This window comes from Mustela lutreola, chromosome 8 (genome assembly GCF_030435805.1).
Source record: "Mustela lutreola isolate mMusLut2 chromosome 8, mMusLut2.pri, whole genome shotgun sequence".
Classification (NCBI taxonomy): domain Eukaryota; kingdom Metazoa; phylum Chordata; class Mammalia; order Carnivora; family Mustelidae; genus Mustela; species Mustela lutreola.
In genome coordinates, this window is record NC_081297.1 from 82,193,617 (window position 1) to 82,211,951 (window position 18,335).

The 18,335-nt window shown below is 36.6% G+C and overlaps 1 protein-coding gene across 4 annotated transcripts in view; it reads left to right on the forward strand.

The window, feature by feature from the left end:
* The window catches only part of RASSF8 (Ras association domain family member 8), a 142,412-nt gene that overhangs the window by 65,053 nt on the left and 59,024 nt on the right, over positions 1-18,335 (forward strand). The window contains exon 3 of one of the 4 annotated variants that reach the window (XM_059185815.1): positions 6,634-6,685. The exons of the other annotated variants lie outside the window; for them this stretch is intronic. The gene's annotated coding sequence lies outside the window, so the exon portion shown is untranslated. The remainder of the gene's footprint in view (positions 1-6,633; positions 6,686-18,335) is intronic. 4 annotated transcript variants of the gene reach the window in all.

The following is an 18,335-nucleotide window of genomic DNA, read 5'->3' on the forward strand; positions in this document are numbered from 1 at the left end:
TCTGAGAACAGCTAAAGTGTGTCCTTCTTGTCCACTTGGAACCATCTTAACCATTTTGACTTGTAGGCAGACTGTCACAGGGCCTTTAGAATAAGGAAAGTGAAGCACCTACAAGGGCAAAAAATATAAGGAGGCACTCACTTTTAGAGTCATGCAGATACGATGTTGACACTTGAGAATGATGCCTCCTTGCATCCTTTTGTACCCTAGGCACCTTGCTTGCTACACACCCCCCAATTCCCCTGGTCCTGAGAATGGGCACTGTGATTTAAGGAACAATAGAAAACTCTCTCCCTAATTATCTCTTCTCATATTACCAATTGGTGATTAATGTGCTTTAGTCAGTCTGATACTCCTCTTCTTCTTCCATATCTGGTCGACTTTGGTGACAAACAAACATGAGGAAGACTTGGTAAAGAAGAAAAGAAATGCTTCTGGGCTGAAAAATTCTATTGCTAGTGATGAGGCAGAGTAGGGAATGATTGGTTGGGGCCTTTTGGCTAGGAACATGAAATTTTGGATACCTAAGAGACTGGAGAGAGGCAACCGGGGGCTAGAAGGGAGACTGGTTAGGATCAATCAGTTTTGTTTACGTAGACTAAAATAGAAACTGTCCCTCTCTAGCTTAGTACATTTGTCATTTTTTTAAGAGTTTTAAGGGCCTTGGTACCATTTTGTCTTTCCATCTGTGGAATCCAAGGGTGATAGGAGGTGTTCACTTACCTTTTTGGCCCTAAGAATTGAGTTTCTTGTTCTGCCCAGTGCAGATCTGAGAAAGATTTTGTGAGGTCATCTGAAGAATTATCCACCTTTGTACCTCAGAAACTGAAGGAAACCTTACAGCAATATCTGTAGAACCTAGAGGATTCTCAAGACTTTGTGTCCTGGAGAATATTGTCAGGTGGTCTTGTGCTTATAGGCTCTGAGGAAGCCCTAGTGATAAAAGTATAATAGAGAATCACAGGCCATCTTGATTATACTATCTGAGTTGACAGATTCTCAAATGAGGAACATTTAGCACCAAATATGTAGAGGTGGTGCAGATGTGCTTGTGTGCAAAATGAGAGTCAGCTGAAGGAATAGTGGGCAGAGAGAGACATAGATGGCTGTGCGGAGCTTCCATCAGGAGGAAGTGTCTAGAGGGGCAGGCAGCAGACACACTTGGAAGAGAAAGGGTGGACGTGGTTAGAGATATGGTCAGTGATTCTCTTATAATTGGGAATTTGTTGATTATAGGACTAAGGAAAAGCCCACTGAACTTAAAAGTAACAAAAGTTTTCTTCATTTTAAAGTGGCTCATGGAATGGCAAAGAAGTGCATGACTAATCATGAATGAAATAAAAGGTAACTGACTAATGATCCTATTTTTTTTTTTTTTAGATCTGGAGGTATTTCACTGCAAAAGTTAAACCTTTATATATTGCAGCCACATATGAATCAATCTGGGAATAGTACTATCAGACGACAAGTTTTTATTGCAGTTTCTTTTGGGATGAGAGCTGATGCTGCTTTAGTTTGTTTTTCCACATCTCAGAGTCCACAGTCATATGCTCATGGAAGGAAGTCCTTACTGAAAATAGTAGATATTTGACTTTATTCTGTACTTTGAGAATTTCCCAGAACTTATTTTCCAAAAAATTAGTCAAGTATTTCCGAGAGGAGCTTTCTTCTTTTTCATAAACAGTATTATTTTTGTTAGTAGTAGTTACTTTTCTAGGTCCTTGCTTCCTCTTTACCTGTAGTACCACAAATAGTGGAGTCAAGTAAAAGTGAGGACATAATTAACTGAGAAATGGAGACTCACCCATGAACTTCATTTTAAATCTAGTATCTTTACATCTTTTGTTATTATATGTGTGGCAAATAGTAGACCTTTAGTAGTAAATGCTTTTTTGAAACCATTGAGTATAATGTACATTTTGCTTAATTACTTCTTTTATTAGATGGTAGAGTTTATTAGTTCATGATTTGAGGTCTGGTTGCAGATGGCCTAGATTCAGATGCTGGCCTTACTCCTAAGAAGTTATGTGATCTTGGGCAAGTTTTGTAACTTGGCTGTGCCATGGTTTCTTCTTATAAAAAGTAGGGTAAATAATAGTACCTACCTTTTAAGATTATTTTGAGGACCAAATAAATTGATATACTCAAGGCACTTAAAACAGTTCCTGGCATATGAGAGGTACTTAATAAATATTACAAATGACTTTAACAAAAGCTGTCAGGCATTTAATATTTAAAAAGTGAGAAAACCAAATCTCTGCTTTTTTCCCCCAAATAGCACTGTAACTAGCAATGAATACTGAGTGTTGGTTGTGTGAATTTTAGATAAGCCTTTTTTAGCTTCCTGTGTTTCTGAAGATGGAGGAATAGAAGTCATCTTCCTCCTATCTGGCCTCATATCATTATATCACTCTTGACACACTCTTGACACTGTGTTTATATATTATTCACATTTTTGCTAATCATGTAAGTGAGTTGAGTTTTTACAAATTTGTGGGGACTCTGATTAGTATTGGGGGGTATTCTTTGTCCATGATGTTTCTTTCCATGTGTTTGGAGTGGTGGATTTGTTCCATTTTCATGCTCTGTCCCTCCACCTAAATTAACAGAATCAAAATAAAGGAAAGTGTACCTCCCAAAATAAAACAATGATGAGATTTCCATGTAGGCAGCAACATGTTATCCACAGGTTTCTTTGTTGCTAATAGGCGCATAGTCATAAAGGTGACAGAGTTCTCTTCATATGCAGTGCCCATAGGACTTCCCTCCCAGCTTCTCTCCTACTTCCAGTAATCCAGTTGTATAAACACGTGGGAAAATGTGGCTTCTCTACTGATAACCACCTGATGGGACAGCACTTTGCTGTTCATACTGGTGAACACCTACTCATTTTAAATAGGTGAATTTAGGGTGATGCTCACAGCAGGCTAATGAGAAAAATATTCTTATCAGTATTCTACAGCTGAAAAAAATGAGCCGGCATGAGTTTAAGGGAGTTCAAGGTTATACAATTGAAATACACAGTGAACCCAGGTCTGCTGACTACTTAAATCCCATGTCCTTCTCATTTTATTGCTTTCTCATCAGAATCCCTCAGGCTCAGTAAAATATAATAGGACCTGAAATAGTAGCCAAGACTATTCATTAGAAATCATAATCACAGAATTAGAATTTCAAATAGCATAAGATTTGATACCATATTTAACTATTGAAAAGTTTACTTTTTATAATAAAAGGCCCTACTTTCTCTTTAGATATATTGTTCATTTTTCCTGGTAATATAACCTAAGCATTTTCTAACTAACTTTAAATTTTCAAAGAATTTTTTTCATTACATGTATACTTTATCATGAAAGTAGATTTTATGTTGATAGAAGTCTTTTTTCTTTCAGTGTGGCTAGTGTTGAGTAGGCCTAGATTGACTCTGAAATTCTTAGAAGAGTATAATTACCAGTTCTTATCCTGCACTTGGTAGGTAGGTGAGTGATCTCAGGAAGAATAAAATGGTTCTATTTTTGTAACCATTATTTTTCTAAGCCTCATTCTGAGTAAATGACACATTTCTATATTGCAGGGAAAAACCTCAGACCTGTAGCATTGGTTTGGAGAATATGAGAGTGTGGACCTATGTAGCCTCACAGAGTTGTGTTCATGTGCCCGGCCTGAGCTGCCAGTGCCACAGATACAGCCACAGAGGCCAGTGCCGTTATGTCCAGTGACTCGCTAAGGGAAAGCTCCCTCACTGCAGAAGCAGGCCTTTGGCAGAGAACTGCCTATCTCAAGATCACGTTCAGTGATGAGCCACTAATGAGTTCTGAAAGACCCGAACTCCTGTAGTAATAGTAGTAGCTATTTTTTATTAAGCAATTACCGCATGCCAGATTGTATTTAAGTCTTCATGTTCATTGTTATATAGCTTTGACAAATTTAAGGATGATCATTCCCACTTTAGAGCCAAGGAAATTAGTAATTTGTTTAAAGTTGTAGAGACAAGAAGTGGTGGGGTCAGGATGTGAATTCAGGGCTGACCACTAAAACGTGTTCTTAACCAGCAACTTCCACATGAAGGATGATGAAATACGTCATGTGTGTATACCTGTGCCCATAGCAGGCATAATTAATTGCTCATGGTATGTGTTCCGGCTGAGCTGATAATCCTTTCTTATATTACATTCTTGGCATCTGTAGTCAAACAATCAGACTTTTAACAGGCAAGGTAAAATATACTCTAAATATGTCTCTATTAACTTCCTCTGAAATTTCAGTGGTTTGTTGAAATTGGGCCAGTTTGCTTTTGGGAATAATAAAGTAAATTGTGGTTTTGATTTGTATTTCCCTGATGCCGAGTGATATGGAGCACTTTTTCATGTGTCTGTTGGCCATCTGGATGTCTTCTTTGCAGAAATGTCTGTTCATGTCCTCTGCCCATTTCTTGATTGGATTATTTGTTCTTTGGGTGTTGAGTTTCCTAAGTTCTTTATAGATTCTGGACACTAGTCCTTTATCTGATATGTCGTTTGCAAATATCTTCTCCCATTCTGTCAGTTGTCTTTTGATTTTGTTAACTGTTTCCTTTGCTGTGCAAAAGCTTTTGATCTTGATGAAATCCCAATAGTTCACTTTTGCCCTTGCTTCCCTTGCCTTTGGCGAAGTTCCTAGGAAGATGTTGCTGCGGCAGAGGTCGAAGAGGTTGCTGCCTGTGTTCTCCTCAAGGATTTTGATGGATTCCTTTCTCACATTGAGGTCCCTCATCCATTTTGAGTCTATTTTTGTGTGTGGTGTAAGGAAATGGTCCAATTTCATTTTTCTGCATGTGGCTGTCCAATTTTCCCAGCACCATTTATTGAAGAGGCTGTCTTTTTTCCATTGGACATTCTTTCCTGCTTTGTCGAAGATTAGTTGACCATAGAGTTGAGGATCTATTTCTGGGCTCTCTATTCTGTTCCATTGATCTATGTGTCTGTTTTTGTGCCAGTACCATGCTGTCTTGATGATGACAGCTTTGTAATAGAGCTTGAAGTCCGGAATTGTGATGCCACCAACGTTGGCTTTCTTTTTCAATATCCCTTTGGCTATTCGAGGTCTTTTCTGGTTCCATATAAATTTTAGCATTATTTGTTCCATTTCTTTGAAAAAGATGGATGGTACTTTGATAGGAATTGCATTAAATGTATAGATTGCTTTAGGTAGCATAGATATTTTCACAATATTTATTCTTCCAATCCAGGAGCATGGAACATTTTTCCATTTCTTTGTGTCTTCCTCAATTTCTTTCATGAGTACTTTATAGTTTTCTGAGTATAGATTCTGTGTCTCTTTGGTTAGGTTTATTCCTAGGTATCTTATGGTTTTGGATACAATTGTAAATGGGATTGACTCCTTAATTTCTCTTTCTTCTGTCTTGCTGTTGGTGTAGAGAAATGCAACTGATTTCTGTGCATTGATTTTATATCCTGACACTTTACTGAATTCCTGTATAAGTTCCAGCAGTTTTGGGTGGAGTCTTTTGGGTTTTCCACATATAGTATCACATCATCTGCAAAGAGTGATAATTTGACTTCTTCTTTGCCGATTTGGATGCCTTTAATTTCCTTTTGTTGTCTGATTGCTGAGGCTAGGACCTCTAGTACTATGTTGAATAGCAGTGGTGATAATGGACATCCCTGCCGTGTTCCTGACCTTAGCGGAAAAGCTTTCAGTTTTTCTCCATTGAGAATGATATTTGCGGTGGGTTTTTCATAGATGGCTTTGATGATATTGAGGTATGTGCCCTCTATCCCTACACTTTGAAGAGTTTTGATCACCTCACACCAGTCAGAATGGCTAAAATCAACAAGTCAGGAAATGACAGATGCTGGCGAGGATGCAGAGAAAGGGGAACCCTCCTACACTGTTGGTGGGAATGCAAGCTGGTGCAGCCACTCTGGAAAACAGCATGGAGGTTCCTGAAAATGTTGAAAATAGAACTGCCCTATGAACCAGCAATTGCACTATTGGGTATTTACCCTAAAGATACAAACGTAGTGATCCAAAGGGGCACGTGCACCCGAATGTTTATAGCAGCAATGTCCACAATAGCCAAACTATGGACATCTGTTGATGTCCATCAACAGATGAATGGATCAAGAAGATGTGGTATATATACACAATGGAATACTATGCAGCCATCAAAAAAAATGAAATCTTGCCATTTGCGACAACATGGATGGAACTAGAGCGTATCATGCTTAGCGAAATAAGTCAAGCGGAGAAAGACAACTATCATATGATCTCCCTGATATGAGGAAGTGGTGATGCAACATGGGGGCTTAAGTGGGTAGGAGAAGAATCAATGAAACCAGATGGGATTGGGAGGGAGACAAACCATAAGTGACTCTTAATCTCACAAAACAAACTGAGGGTTACTCGGGGGAGGGGGTTTGGGAGAAGGGGGTGGGATTATGGACATTGGGGAGGGTATGTGCTTTGGTGAGTGCTGTGAAGTGTGTAAACCTGGTGATTCACAGACCTGTACCCCTGGGGATAAAAATATATGTTTATAAAAAATAAAAAATTAAAAACAAACAAACAAACAAACAAAAATAAAAACCTAAATAAATAAATAATAAGGTAAATTATCGCTTTGTTTTATAGGAAGAACAAACATGCAATATTTGTCTATGGAAGTCTTCATTGGTGTGGACAGGTAATTGAATTCAGGATAAATTCCATTTTAAATAGCATATAAAAGTCCTCTCCATGACAGAAAATTTTAAGGCAAGTTGATTTTACTGATTTATAATATTTGTTTTTTGAAAATTTCCTGAATGGATATTTGAAATAAAAAACAAATTTTGATAGTGCTCAGAGTTTGTTACAATGAAATTAGATTTTTTTATATAATTGGCAGAAAATGAATTTAAAATTCATTAGATTTTAATCATAGATCAAAATACTAATCCTCTAACAATTGAATTTAAAACTGTGTTATAGCTGTAGTTGTAGAAATAAAAACTTGTTAGGAATACAGCTTTATTTACTTAACTTGCTTACTTATTTACTTATGGTCCTTTTTCCCTTCAGACCTTACTACTACTTGAACTGAATATAGTATTCTTTTTTAAATGTCACATACAGTCAGGCAGACATTCCACTGTGTCTCTTGACCCCTTGGTATAAGAGACTCCTCACCACAGTATTATTGAAGAGCATCTTAGCATAGGATTTAGGGATGACATGTTTAAACCAGAGACTAGTAATACTATAATAAATGATCATTCCTGTCTGCTGCTTTAGCATTCAGATTTCTAGAAAATGTGCTCTTCATTAATATCCTCTGAAATCTGACACAAAACTGAAAAATAGAAAATAACTGATATCAAAATATATTTCCATAGGTAGTCTACCTCACCAGCAAAGAGACTGAGGTATAATTTAGTCTAAATTAATATGTGAGGCCATGGAAAATCCTTTATCTTCTGTGTGTATCTTTAAAGTTAAGTAACATTATACTTTGTTAACTTATCTCCATTTGTAAAGAAATGAAAATTTTCCTTATTTTTCATTAGCGATGTTGTTAGGAGAAGAAAAGTATGTAATACTGAAAATAAGACAATGTACTATTTTGTTTTAAGAAATGCTGACTTGAATGTGCTTTTTTTTTTTTTTTCAAAAAATAAATAAAATTAAGGGAAATAACTCAATAGTTTTTCTTTAGTAACTCTACTTGTTCTCAATAATACCATTTCTGGTTTTTCTTTATTGATAAGGTCCTAGTTATTCATACTATATAAACAGAAGACAGTACTTCTCTATAACACTGTGACCACAGACCCTTTAACTCTGATTAATGGTTACTTTGAAGTGCTGGTGGCCAGTTGAAGTTTATAATTTGTTACCAAATTACTATTATCTTTATTTTCATCCTGTATTTTGCCTGTCAAGCAGTCATATTCTCCAAAACTGGAGAGTCAGAACCTTCAACTAAAGAGTTTGTTTAAAGGCAGGAAGGGCCTATTTTTCCTTGAAACATTTGGGGAATTCACTCTTGTTCATTTGTTTTAAACTTAAAATCTGGAAGTTATTTAGGGTTGCTTAAGAGGTTTTTTTGTTTGTTTGTTTGCTCGATTGGTTGATTGGAGGTTTTGTTTTTGGATTATCTAATGACTCTCCCAGTTTCTAAAATCTAACTAGTGCCTTTTTGTTGTTTCATTTATACTGCTTCTTTAGATTAAGAATTAGCTTCTCCCAAACCTAAGATTTTAAGATCTCCCGACAATCTTAGACCATAGCTCCCATGGCCTGGATTTTTGTTGTAATGTTACCTTAATCTGTTATATTATTGCTGTTTGTTCTAGAAAACTCAGTTTTCTAGATCTGGGAAGAAGGATGGGGGTTTTTATGTATTAATATTTTATTACATTTATGTATTAATATTTATATGTTTCTGTATTTGCGTGTATTATGGAATGATTACTACAATAAGTCTGATTAATATCTGTTCCCATAACATAGTTAAACATTTTTTTTTTCTTGCAATGAGAAACTCTTAAGATCTGCTATTTTGGCCACTTTTTTTTTTTTTAAGATTTTATTTATTTATTTGACAGAGATCACAAGGAGGCAGAGAGGCAGGCAGAGAGGAATTGGGGGAGACAGGCTCCCTGCCGAGCAGAGAGACCGATTCGGGGCTCTATCCCAGGACCCTTAGACCATGACCTGAGCCTAAGGCAGAGGCTTAAGCCCACTGAGCTACCCAGGCATCCCTGTCTTGGCCACTTTCAAATATGTAATCCAATATTAGTAACTCTAGGCACTATGCTGTATATTACATCCCCATAACATTTTATAACTGGAAGTTTGTACCTTTTGACTCCTTTAGCCATTTTCACCTACCTACACCCTACCTCCTGCCTCTGGCAGCTACCCATCTTTTCTGTGTATCTGTGAGCTTGGTTTTTTTCTTGTTGCTATTGTTTTAAATTCCATGTATGAGTGAAGTCCTATGGTATTTATCTTTCTCTAGTTATTTCTCTTAGTTTAGTGCCCTCAGGGTCCATCCATTTTGTCACAAATAGCAAGATTTTATTCTTTCTTATGACTGAACAGTATTCTGTTATATATATATATATATTATATATATATGTATCACATTATATATGTGTGTATGTGTGTCACATTTTTTTAATCCATTTGTCCATTGAGGGAGAGCAGTTAGGTTGTTTCCATGTCTTGGCTATTTATAAATAATACTGCAGTGAACATGGAGGTGCATTTATCTTTTTTAGTCAGTATTTTTGTTTTCCTTAGATAAATACCCAGAAACGGTATGACTGAATCATATGGTAATGCCATTTTAATTTTTTGAGGAACACTTACACCATTTCCCGTAGTGGCTGCATGAATTTACATTCCTACCTTCGGTGCACAGGGGTTCCCTTTTCTCTACATCTTTGCTAATACTTGTTATTTCTTGTCTTTGGACAATAGCCATTCTAACGTGTATGAGGTGATAGATATCTCATTGTGGTTTTGATTTGTATTTCCCTGTTGTTGAGCATCTTTTTTCGTGTACCCGCTGGCCATCTGTATGTCCTCTTTGGAAAAATATCTTCTCAGATTCTCTGCCCATTTTTTAATCAGATTGTTTGTGGTTTTACCATTGAATTATAGGAGTTCTTTATCTATTTTAGATATTAACTGCTTAACAGATAAATGATTTACAGGTATTATTTCCTATTCAGTAGGTTGCCTTTTCATTTTATTGACAGTTTGCTTTGCAGAAACATTTTAGTTTGAGCTAGTCCACTTGTTTATTTTTGCTGTTTTTGCCTTTGTTTTCAGAGCCAGATCCAAAAAATCATCTCTAAGACCAATGTCAGAGATCTTATAGCCTATGTTTTCTTCTAGGAGTTTTATGTTTCAAGTCATCCATTCAAGTTTTTAATCCATTTTGAGGTATTTTTTATGTATAATGTAAGATATCCTTTTGCATGTGGCTGTCCAGTTTTCCCAACAGCATTTATTGAAGAGACTGTCTTTTCCCATTGTACAGTCTTGGCTCCTTTGTCATTAATGAATTGACCATATATGCATGGGTTTATTTCTGGGCTCTCCATTCTGTTCCATTGATCTATTCATCTGTTTTTATGCCAGTCCTATACTATTCTGATTACCATAGCTCTGTAATACAGTTTGAAATCAGGGAGCATGGTATATCCAGCTTTGTTCTTTCTCAACATTGCTTTGGCTCTTCAGGGTCTTTTTGGTTTCATACAAATTTTAGGATTGTTCTATTTCTGTGAAAAATGCCATTGATATTTTGATAGGGATTACATTGAATCAGCAGATCACTTTGGGTGGTATGGACATTTTAACAATATTCTTCTAATTTGTATCTTCAATTTCTTTCATCAGTGCTTTATAATTTTCAATATACAGATATTTCATCTGCTTGGTTAAATTTATTCCTAGGTATTCTTCTTGACTCAATTGTAGATTGTTTTCTTAATTCTCTTTCTGATAGTTCATTATAGGAGGGATCTTTTTATTGATGTTGTTATTATCTCTATATAAGGGTATATGAAAAAGAGATTTATAACTTTTAAGTTCTGTACAGTTCTTATGCTGAATGAGAAAGTTGTTTTTAGGAAGTTATAAAGATAAAATATAGAAATTATTTTTTTTTTCAGAATTTAAGTTGCTTATAAAGTTGTTTCCTGGCAGTTGTCTATGTCCATTTAAAATTTGTGATAGTATTTTCTTCTTCCCCTTTTTCTTCATGCTATCTGATTTGTTTTGTCGTATTACAGGAATGTTCATTTGTATTTTTTACTTACATTAACAAGACAGGATAGATAATGAATTGAAGTTCATTCATTCGTTGAGACCTTTCCTTTTTCTTTTCATTTCTAGTGATTTGTAAAATTGATTTGATCTTCTTTTCTCTGCTATGCACAAACCAGACAAGTTTCCTTTTTTCATGAAAGCTTTGGCTTCACATTTTTAGTACTTTCAACTGGAATTTTCCCCCTGTAGATGAATAATAGTGAGGAAACATTCTTTCTTATTGTTCTCTGGTTTTTCTTAGGGAATGAAAATCCCTATAGGATTAGGTAAGTAAAATATTTTTAACAGAAAAGCTTTTTTCTGATTATTTTGTCTTCTTATTATATCAGTATTGATAATTGTTAATAAGCATATTTATTCTGAGGTATGTAAAGAAAAAATTGGAAAACGGTGCTTTCTGTTGCTGCATAAATCTAGGTCCAGTCAGGAGAGAGGAACCACATGATCACTGGAACAGGGAAAGCTTAATATAAAGGACTGTAAGTATGACAGTAGAATACAGGAATAGCAGGTGTAATATGATGACTGAGATAGAGTACCCCAAGAAATGACCCCTTGAGACTTCCAGAGTTTATTGCAGAGGACCTGGCTGTGGGTCACTGCAGAAAAGTCAGTGTGGTGCATTTTTGTTGGAACTTACCCCAAATCCACCCCCTGGGAACTTGCTGCAGATGCCTCTTACCGGAGGTACTCCTACTACACAGTCACCCAAGCCACTGCTGGGGCAGCTGCAGGGTCAGCTGACCTCTCTACACTTACAGGAGCTGGGCACTGGGGGAACCAGGAGGGAACAAAACTGCTTCCTCTTGCCCTCTCCTGTGTGTCTGTCTCTCCAGTGCCCTCTTTTGACAAACCTTCATATGCTGCATTTGTCAAAGAAAACCTATTGAAAGACCTAGATCCATTTTCAGAGCAAAAGGGTGAATTTGGAGTGGAAGAGAATAGTTAATAACCACCACAACTCTGCAAGATCATTCATGACAAAAAACATTTTTCCTTTCCCATGGACTGTGATAGTCTGTGAGATAGCCTGATTGCATTTCTACTGAAGTGTCTACTGAATGAATTGTTAGGCATATCAGTTTATTTAACTTCTAATGAAATGTATTAATACTTTGCAGTTCATATATATCTATTCTCTTGATGAATCCTTAAGAATCTGTGTTACTATAAAAGCTAAGTTTTAGTATTTTTTTAAAAAGTTGCTTCATTTCATCCTGCTTCTTACCTATATTCTTTAGACTGTAAACATCCATTTAAATGTTAATAAGCCATTGGCAGCCACCTACGAAGAACTTATTCTTGCTTTAAATTCTATTTGAAAATAGCTCTAGAAGCTTATTATTTGCTTAGAAGATACATTTTTTAATTTTAAAATTCTTGATGTTACCTAACTAAATTGAAATTTTATGACATTCTGCTTTAATATTTCTTAATGACAAAATTCATGAGCTAAAAAAGTCTAGATTAAAAACAAGAAAAGGGGGCTCCTGGCTATCTCTGTTGGAGGAGCATGAGACTCTAGGTCTCGGGGTTATGAGTTCAAGCTCCACATTAGGTGTAGAGATTAAGTGTAGAGATTACTAAAAACAAAACTTAAAGAGAAAAAAACGAACAAGTTTATAAAACCAGGTATGAATCCCAGCATTAGTAGCCAAATGGACAACATGGTTTTAGTATCTTAGATGTATGCAAACTAAATACTTAAAATTATTAAAACTTGAAATTACTGACCAGAAATTATGTAGGTCCCATGGGAGAACTAGTAGAAAGTATCTGGTGGCAAACCTGTGTTTCCCTGGTTGTACCCCATCCCACTTCCAGGGGAAAGGGATGTTGATTAGATACTGGGTTAAATCAAGGATACTGATCTACCTATCAGAAGAGACTTTCACTGCATTTGGAAATTTTGATCTAGCCCCAGACCTGATGACTCATGTTAGTCCCTTTGTAGTCAGTTATTTAGAATAACTAGTTCATGTGTGGCTTCAGTGGGTATCTCCAAATTTTCTCAATAAGCCTTCTCTCAAGAGTTGAACTCAATTCTGGTGAACCTGAAGCTCTCTTGCATCATGGAAAGGGAGACTATTGATTTCTCCTGGTTTGGTTTGGCCATAGTGTGAAGTAGTATGCTGTCCTTGAATCAACTAAACATTTATAGATAGTCTTTTGGGCCTAGGTGGCATGGGGATGGACTGTACAAAGGGGACTAGAGAGCTGGATTGTGGTGGTCATAACTGTCCATTGGTGAGTGTCTCCAGCTTGACCAACAAATCTGCTTGGCAAAATTGGTTACAGATTACAGTGTACCACCTTTATTCTTTTAAAAGAATCTTAATAATATTAAAAAATGCCACATGGGGTAAGCTTGCTTTTTAAAAATAAAAGATAACTATCTCAAGTTTGGTGACTAATAATTATGAGTGAGTTTAAGAATACTAAACTGATACTTTTAAAAAAAAGTATGACCATTAAAAATAAGTCTTTTGGTGTATAATAAATTGATAGAGAAGAAATTTCTAAAAGAAGAATTATAAATGTAGTTTGAGAAGTTGCAAATTATGAGTAAGTATATATTTCCCAAATTGCCTACCCTAATGGGCACAGCACCTATCTACATGTAAAGTATGAAATTACATATTAAAGAAAAATGTAGTTTCATTACTTTGTACTCATAACTCTTAGTAATAGCTTTGGTGCAGCAAAATCCGAACTTTTAACTCCTAGAGCAGACTAAATAATATAAATATTCTTCATGCATACAAAGGCTTATGTAGAAGAAAGAGTGTGTGTGTGTCTGTGTGTGTGTGTGTGACTAAGTTGAGTTTAAAGGATAATTGAAATTATAAAAATATTCCTGAATGTAGGAAGAGATTTGTCATTTTGCAGAGGGGCAATGAGTTACTTTGATGTTTTAGATAATTCTCTTATAAGAGGGAATTTAATTTTCTTGATATCCCTTACTTGATAATGTTTTTTTTTTTTTTTTTTTTTTTTTTTTTTTTTTTTTTATATTTTTTTTTTTTTTTTATTTTTTTTTTTTTTTTGAGTTGTGTCTCTGGAAGTACCTCAGGGCTGAAACTTAAAATTTGCAGCTTTATAGCATTTGTCTAAGATGTAACAGGAAGATAATGAACATAAGAATCTCATTTGTAACCTTACATAGAGTGAATATTACCTTATATAGCAAAATAAATAAAGATTTTAAATCCTTAAACTGGATTATCTGGGAAGGCCTTAATGCAATTATACCTATCCTTATAAGAGAAAGGCAGAGGGAGGTTTTTTGTTTGGTTGGGTTTTTTTTGAGAGAGAAGATGATGAGGAAATGGGACCATGGAGGCAGAGATGGGAGTGATGTGGTCACAAACCAAGGAATGCCTGGAGCCACCGGAAGCTTGAAGGAGCAAAGAAGGAACTTTGTAATTAGAGCCATTGATGAATGCATGGCCCTATTGATTCTTTGATTTTGGCCCATAATCAAAACTGACTTTTGGATTTCTGGCCCCAGAATTATGAGAGAACTAATTTTGTTGTTTTACATCAAGCAGTTTGTGGTTATAGCAGGTCTGGGAAACTAATTCACTTACTTAGTACATGGACTGATTGAATCTTTGTTTCTCCCTAAAATTCATTATCTTAAATTAATTACAAAATCCAAAGTGATGGTATTTGGAGGTAGGACCTTTGGAAGATAATTAGGTTTGGATGAAGTCATGAGGGTAGAGCCCATGCAATAGGATTATTGTCCTCCTAAGGAGAGACCAGGTGGCTGTCTCCAAACCAGGAAGTGGGTCTTCATTGGATACCAGATCTGCTGGCTGCTTGATCTTGGACGTCCCAGACTCCATAACTATGAAAAATAAATGTTTTCTAAATCATCCAGTCATCTATTGTGTTGTGACAGCCCAAACCGAGTAAGACACCTAGAAATGAAACAATTGCAAAAATAAATTGTAAATATAAGATGAATCAACTTTACAGAGATTAACAACTATATTTTAAAAGAAAATATTGTATTTAGTGATGGTGACTTCATAAGACAGATACTACTATCATATGCTACTGAGAAAGTGAAGGAAATTTGGCAAGGTAGAGCAAAATTATGGAGCCATTAGAAATAATTTCAAAGAATATGTAAGGCAAAAATGTGACTATGATATAATACTAAGTAAAAACAGGATTTATCATTTATTTACATTATGGGGCACCTGAATGGCAAAGTCAGTTAAGTGTCCTACTCTTGGTTTCAGCTCAGGTCATGATCTTGTAGTCATGAGATCAAGCCCTGAATGGGCTCAGTGCTCAGTACAGAGTCTGCTTGAGATTCTCTCTTCCTCTCCCTCTGCCCCTCCCACTTATGTTCTCTCTTTCTCTTTTTCTCTCAGATAAATAAATCTTTAAAACAAAATAAATTTATTTATGTTGTGAACTAAATTTTAGTATGTATTATCTGTTTATAGAAAAAGAAAAGTGAAATTAAAAAATACCATCTGCTGAGCGAATTTACTTTTCTTTAATCCCTGCTTTTCTACTTCTTAACTCTATGACCTTGGGCAAATTACTGAAGCTTTGGGGGCCTCTGTTCACATCAATAAAGTGAGGAAAATAAAATAGCTATGCACCTTATAGAGGACTAAATGTGTTAATATTTTTTAACCACTCAAAATGATGCCTAGCATATTCCAGGCATGCAATGTATATTACTTAATTTTTTGTCCTTTTTTTTTTTTTTTTTTTTTTTTTTTTTTTTTTTTTTTTTTAAAGATTTTATTAATTTATTTGACAGAGAGAAAGATCACAAGTAGGTGGAGAGTCAGGCAGAGAGAGAGGAGGAAGCAGGCTCCCGCTGAGCAAAGAGCCCGATGCGGGGCTCGATCCCAGGACACCGAGATCATGACCTGAGCCGAAGGCAGCGGCCTAATCCACTGAGCCACCCAGGCGCCCCAATTTTTTGTCCTTTTTAAAAACATATATTGGAATAAAATTTTCAAAATCTAAGGAAACTGTTCATCTGATTACTTCAAAACTCATTTTATTCTTCCTGCACTTAAAATATAGATATGAAGAGAGGCTCCACTTCCAAAATGGCAGTGTGAGAATCTTTGTGATCTCTACACCAAAATAAGCATAACTGGTGGAAATTATTTTTAAAAAATTAAAGTCACTGGATATCATCCTATAGGTATACACCAACTGAAGAAACATTTATCCAGGAAAATCTTCTAGTACTTGATAAGAACAGCCATTTGGCAATTAAGTCATGGCCAGCCCCTACCCTTCACTATTCCCCACAGCTCAATGTTAGAATAGCTCCACTCTTAACAGGTGAGGCTAAGAAGATGGGTGCTCTGTCTTTCATCTCTCGGTGAAAGGATACTGTATCTTCATTTTTTAATTTTTTTAATAGAGTGAGCATACAAGGTAGGGGAGGGGCAGAGGGAGAGAGAATCTTAAGCAGGCTCCATGCCCAGTGCAGAGCCCAAAGGGGGGATCCATCTCATGACCCTGAGATCATGATTTGAGCCATCAAGAGTCAAATGCTTAACCAACTGAGCCACCCTGGTGCCCCAAAGGACACTGTGTCTTATGAGGAGGGCAGGCTACCAGCATGTCTCATCCTCGCCAACTTTAAGTTATAGAGGCTACATTCCTGGTGAGTGCAGCCGAGATGTCAAAGGCTCCCATCCTCCACCCACCCCATACTGATAGAATGGAGACTCTACTCCAGATGTAGCAGACTTAGAATACTAAGGCCCCAGTTGTCCTCACTCTACCTTCCTTAAAAAGCAATAGTTTCACAGTGAGAGAGGCAAGCCAAGAAGACCAGATGCTGCTACCCCCACTCAGCCCGTGTAGCAGTGGCTCTAAGATTCTGGCTCGGGAAGAGGTAGTCCATAAGAACAGAGGATACCAAAGCTCTCCCCAGAGGAACTAATTTTACTTGAAATGGAATTCTGGAAAATCAAGTCTAAGGATGCTCTCAAAAACAATGGAGATCTTGAGAATAAGCAAATTAAGAGCAGGCTGATAGATCCTCTTCATTAAGAGTAAAAGCTAACCCAACAGTCAGCTAGTTCTCAGAACCAGGGAAAGAGCTAAGAAGGAAGAAGTCAGAACAACCTCAGAGACTAGCTGAAAACCTACCAAATCCCAGGTTTAACTGGACCAGACTGTGAAAGAACTTATGCCCCAACGCACTGTTTAAAACAGTAGAGCAATCAGCCAGCAATTAGTTGAGCCAAAGATCTGGGCTGACAAGAAAAAGAGACAAAGTTTTGCTAACAGGACACTAGCATTCCCTGGTGATTTTACTTAACATAATGTCCTCAGAATTCACCCATGTTGTAGTATGACAGGACTTTTCTTTCTTTTTTATGGTACAACAATGGTCAGTTGCATGTATATACTCCATTTTCTTTAAGCATTCATCCATTCCTGACATTTAAGTTATTTCCAAGTCTTGGCTAAGTGTGAATAATGCTGCAATGGGCATGGAAGTACAGATATCTCTTTGGGATCCTGATTTTGGTTATTCGGGATAAATACCTAAAATGGAATTGCTGGATCATACAGTCATTCTGTTTTTAATTTTTTTAAAGATTTTTATTTGACAGAGATCACAAGTAGGCAGAGAGGCAGGCAGAGAGGGAGGAGGAAGCAGGCTCCCCGCTGAACAGAGAGCCCCATGCGGGGCTCGATCCCAGGACCCTGAGATCATGACCTGAGCCAAAGGCAGAGGCTTAACCCACTGAGTCACCCAGGCGCCCCTATTTTTAATTTTTGGAGGAAACTCTATGCTGTTTTTATTTACAATAGTATACCCACCAGCAGTGCACAAGGGTTCCAATTTCTCCACATCTCACCAACACTTATTTTCTGTTGTTTGTTTTATGTAATGGCCATCCTTACAGGTGTGAGGTGATAGCTCATTATAGTTTTGATATGTGTTTCCATGATGACTAGTGATGTGGGGCATTGGTTATATACCTGTTGGCCACTTTTATGTTACCTTTAGAAAAATACCTATTGGGGTCTTTTTTGAGAGAGAGAGAGCATGTGCACAAGCAGGGAAAAGAGCAGAGGGAGAGAATCTCAAGTGGATTCCATCCTGAGTGCAGAGCTGGACATGGGGCTTAATCTCAAGACTCTGGGATTATGACCTGAGCCAAAATTGAGAGTCGAACACTTAACCAACTGAGCCACCCAGGCACCCCTCTTTTGCCCATTTTTAAATTGGGTTGTTTTTGTTTCTTTCTTTTTCTGGCTTTTTTTTCTCCTGAGTTCTAAGATCTCATATATTTTGGATACTAAACCCTTATCATATATATGGTTTGCTGATATTTGCTCCCATTCTGTAGGTTGCCTTTTACCCTGTTGATGTTTTCTTTTATTGTGCAGTATATTTTTAGTTTGATGTACTTGCTGTGTGTCTAATTTTGCTTTTGTTGCCTGCAATTTTGATGTCATATCCAAGAAATTATCTCCATGCCCGATGTCAGACTTCT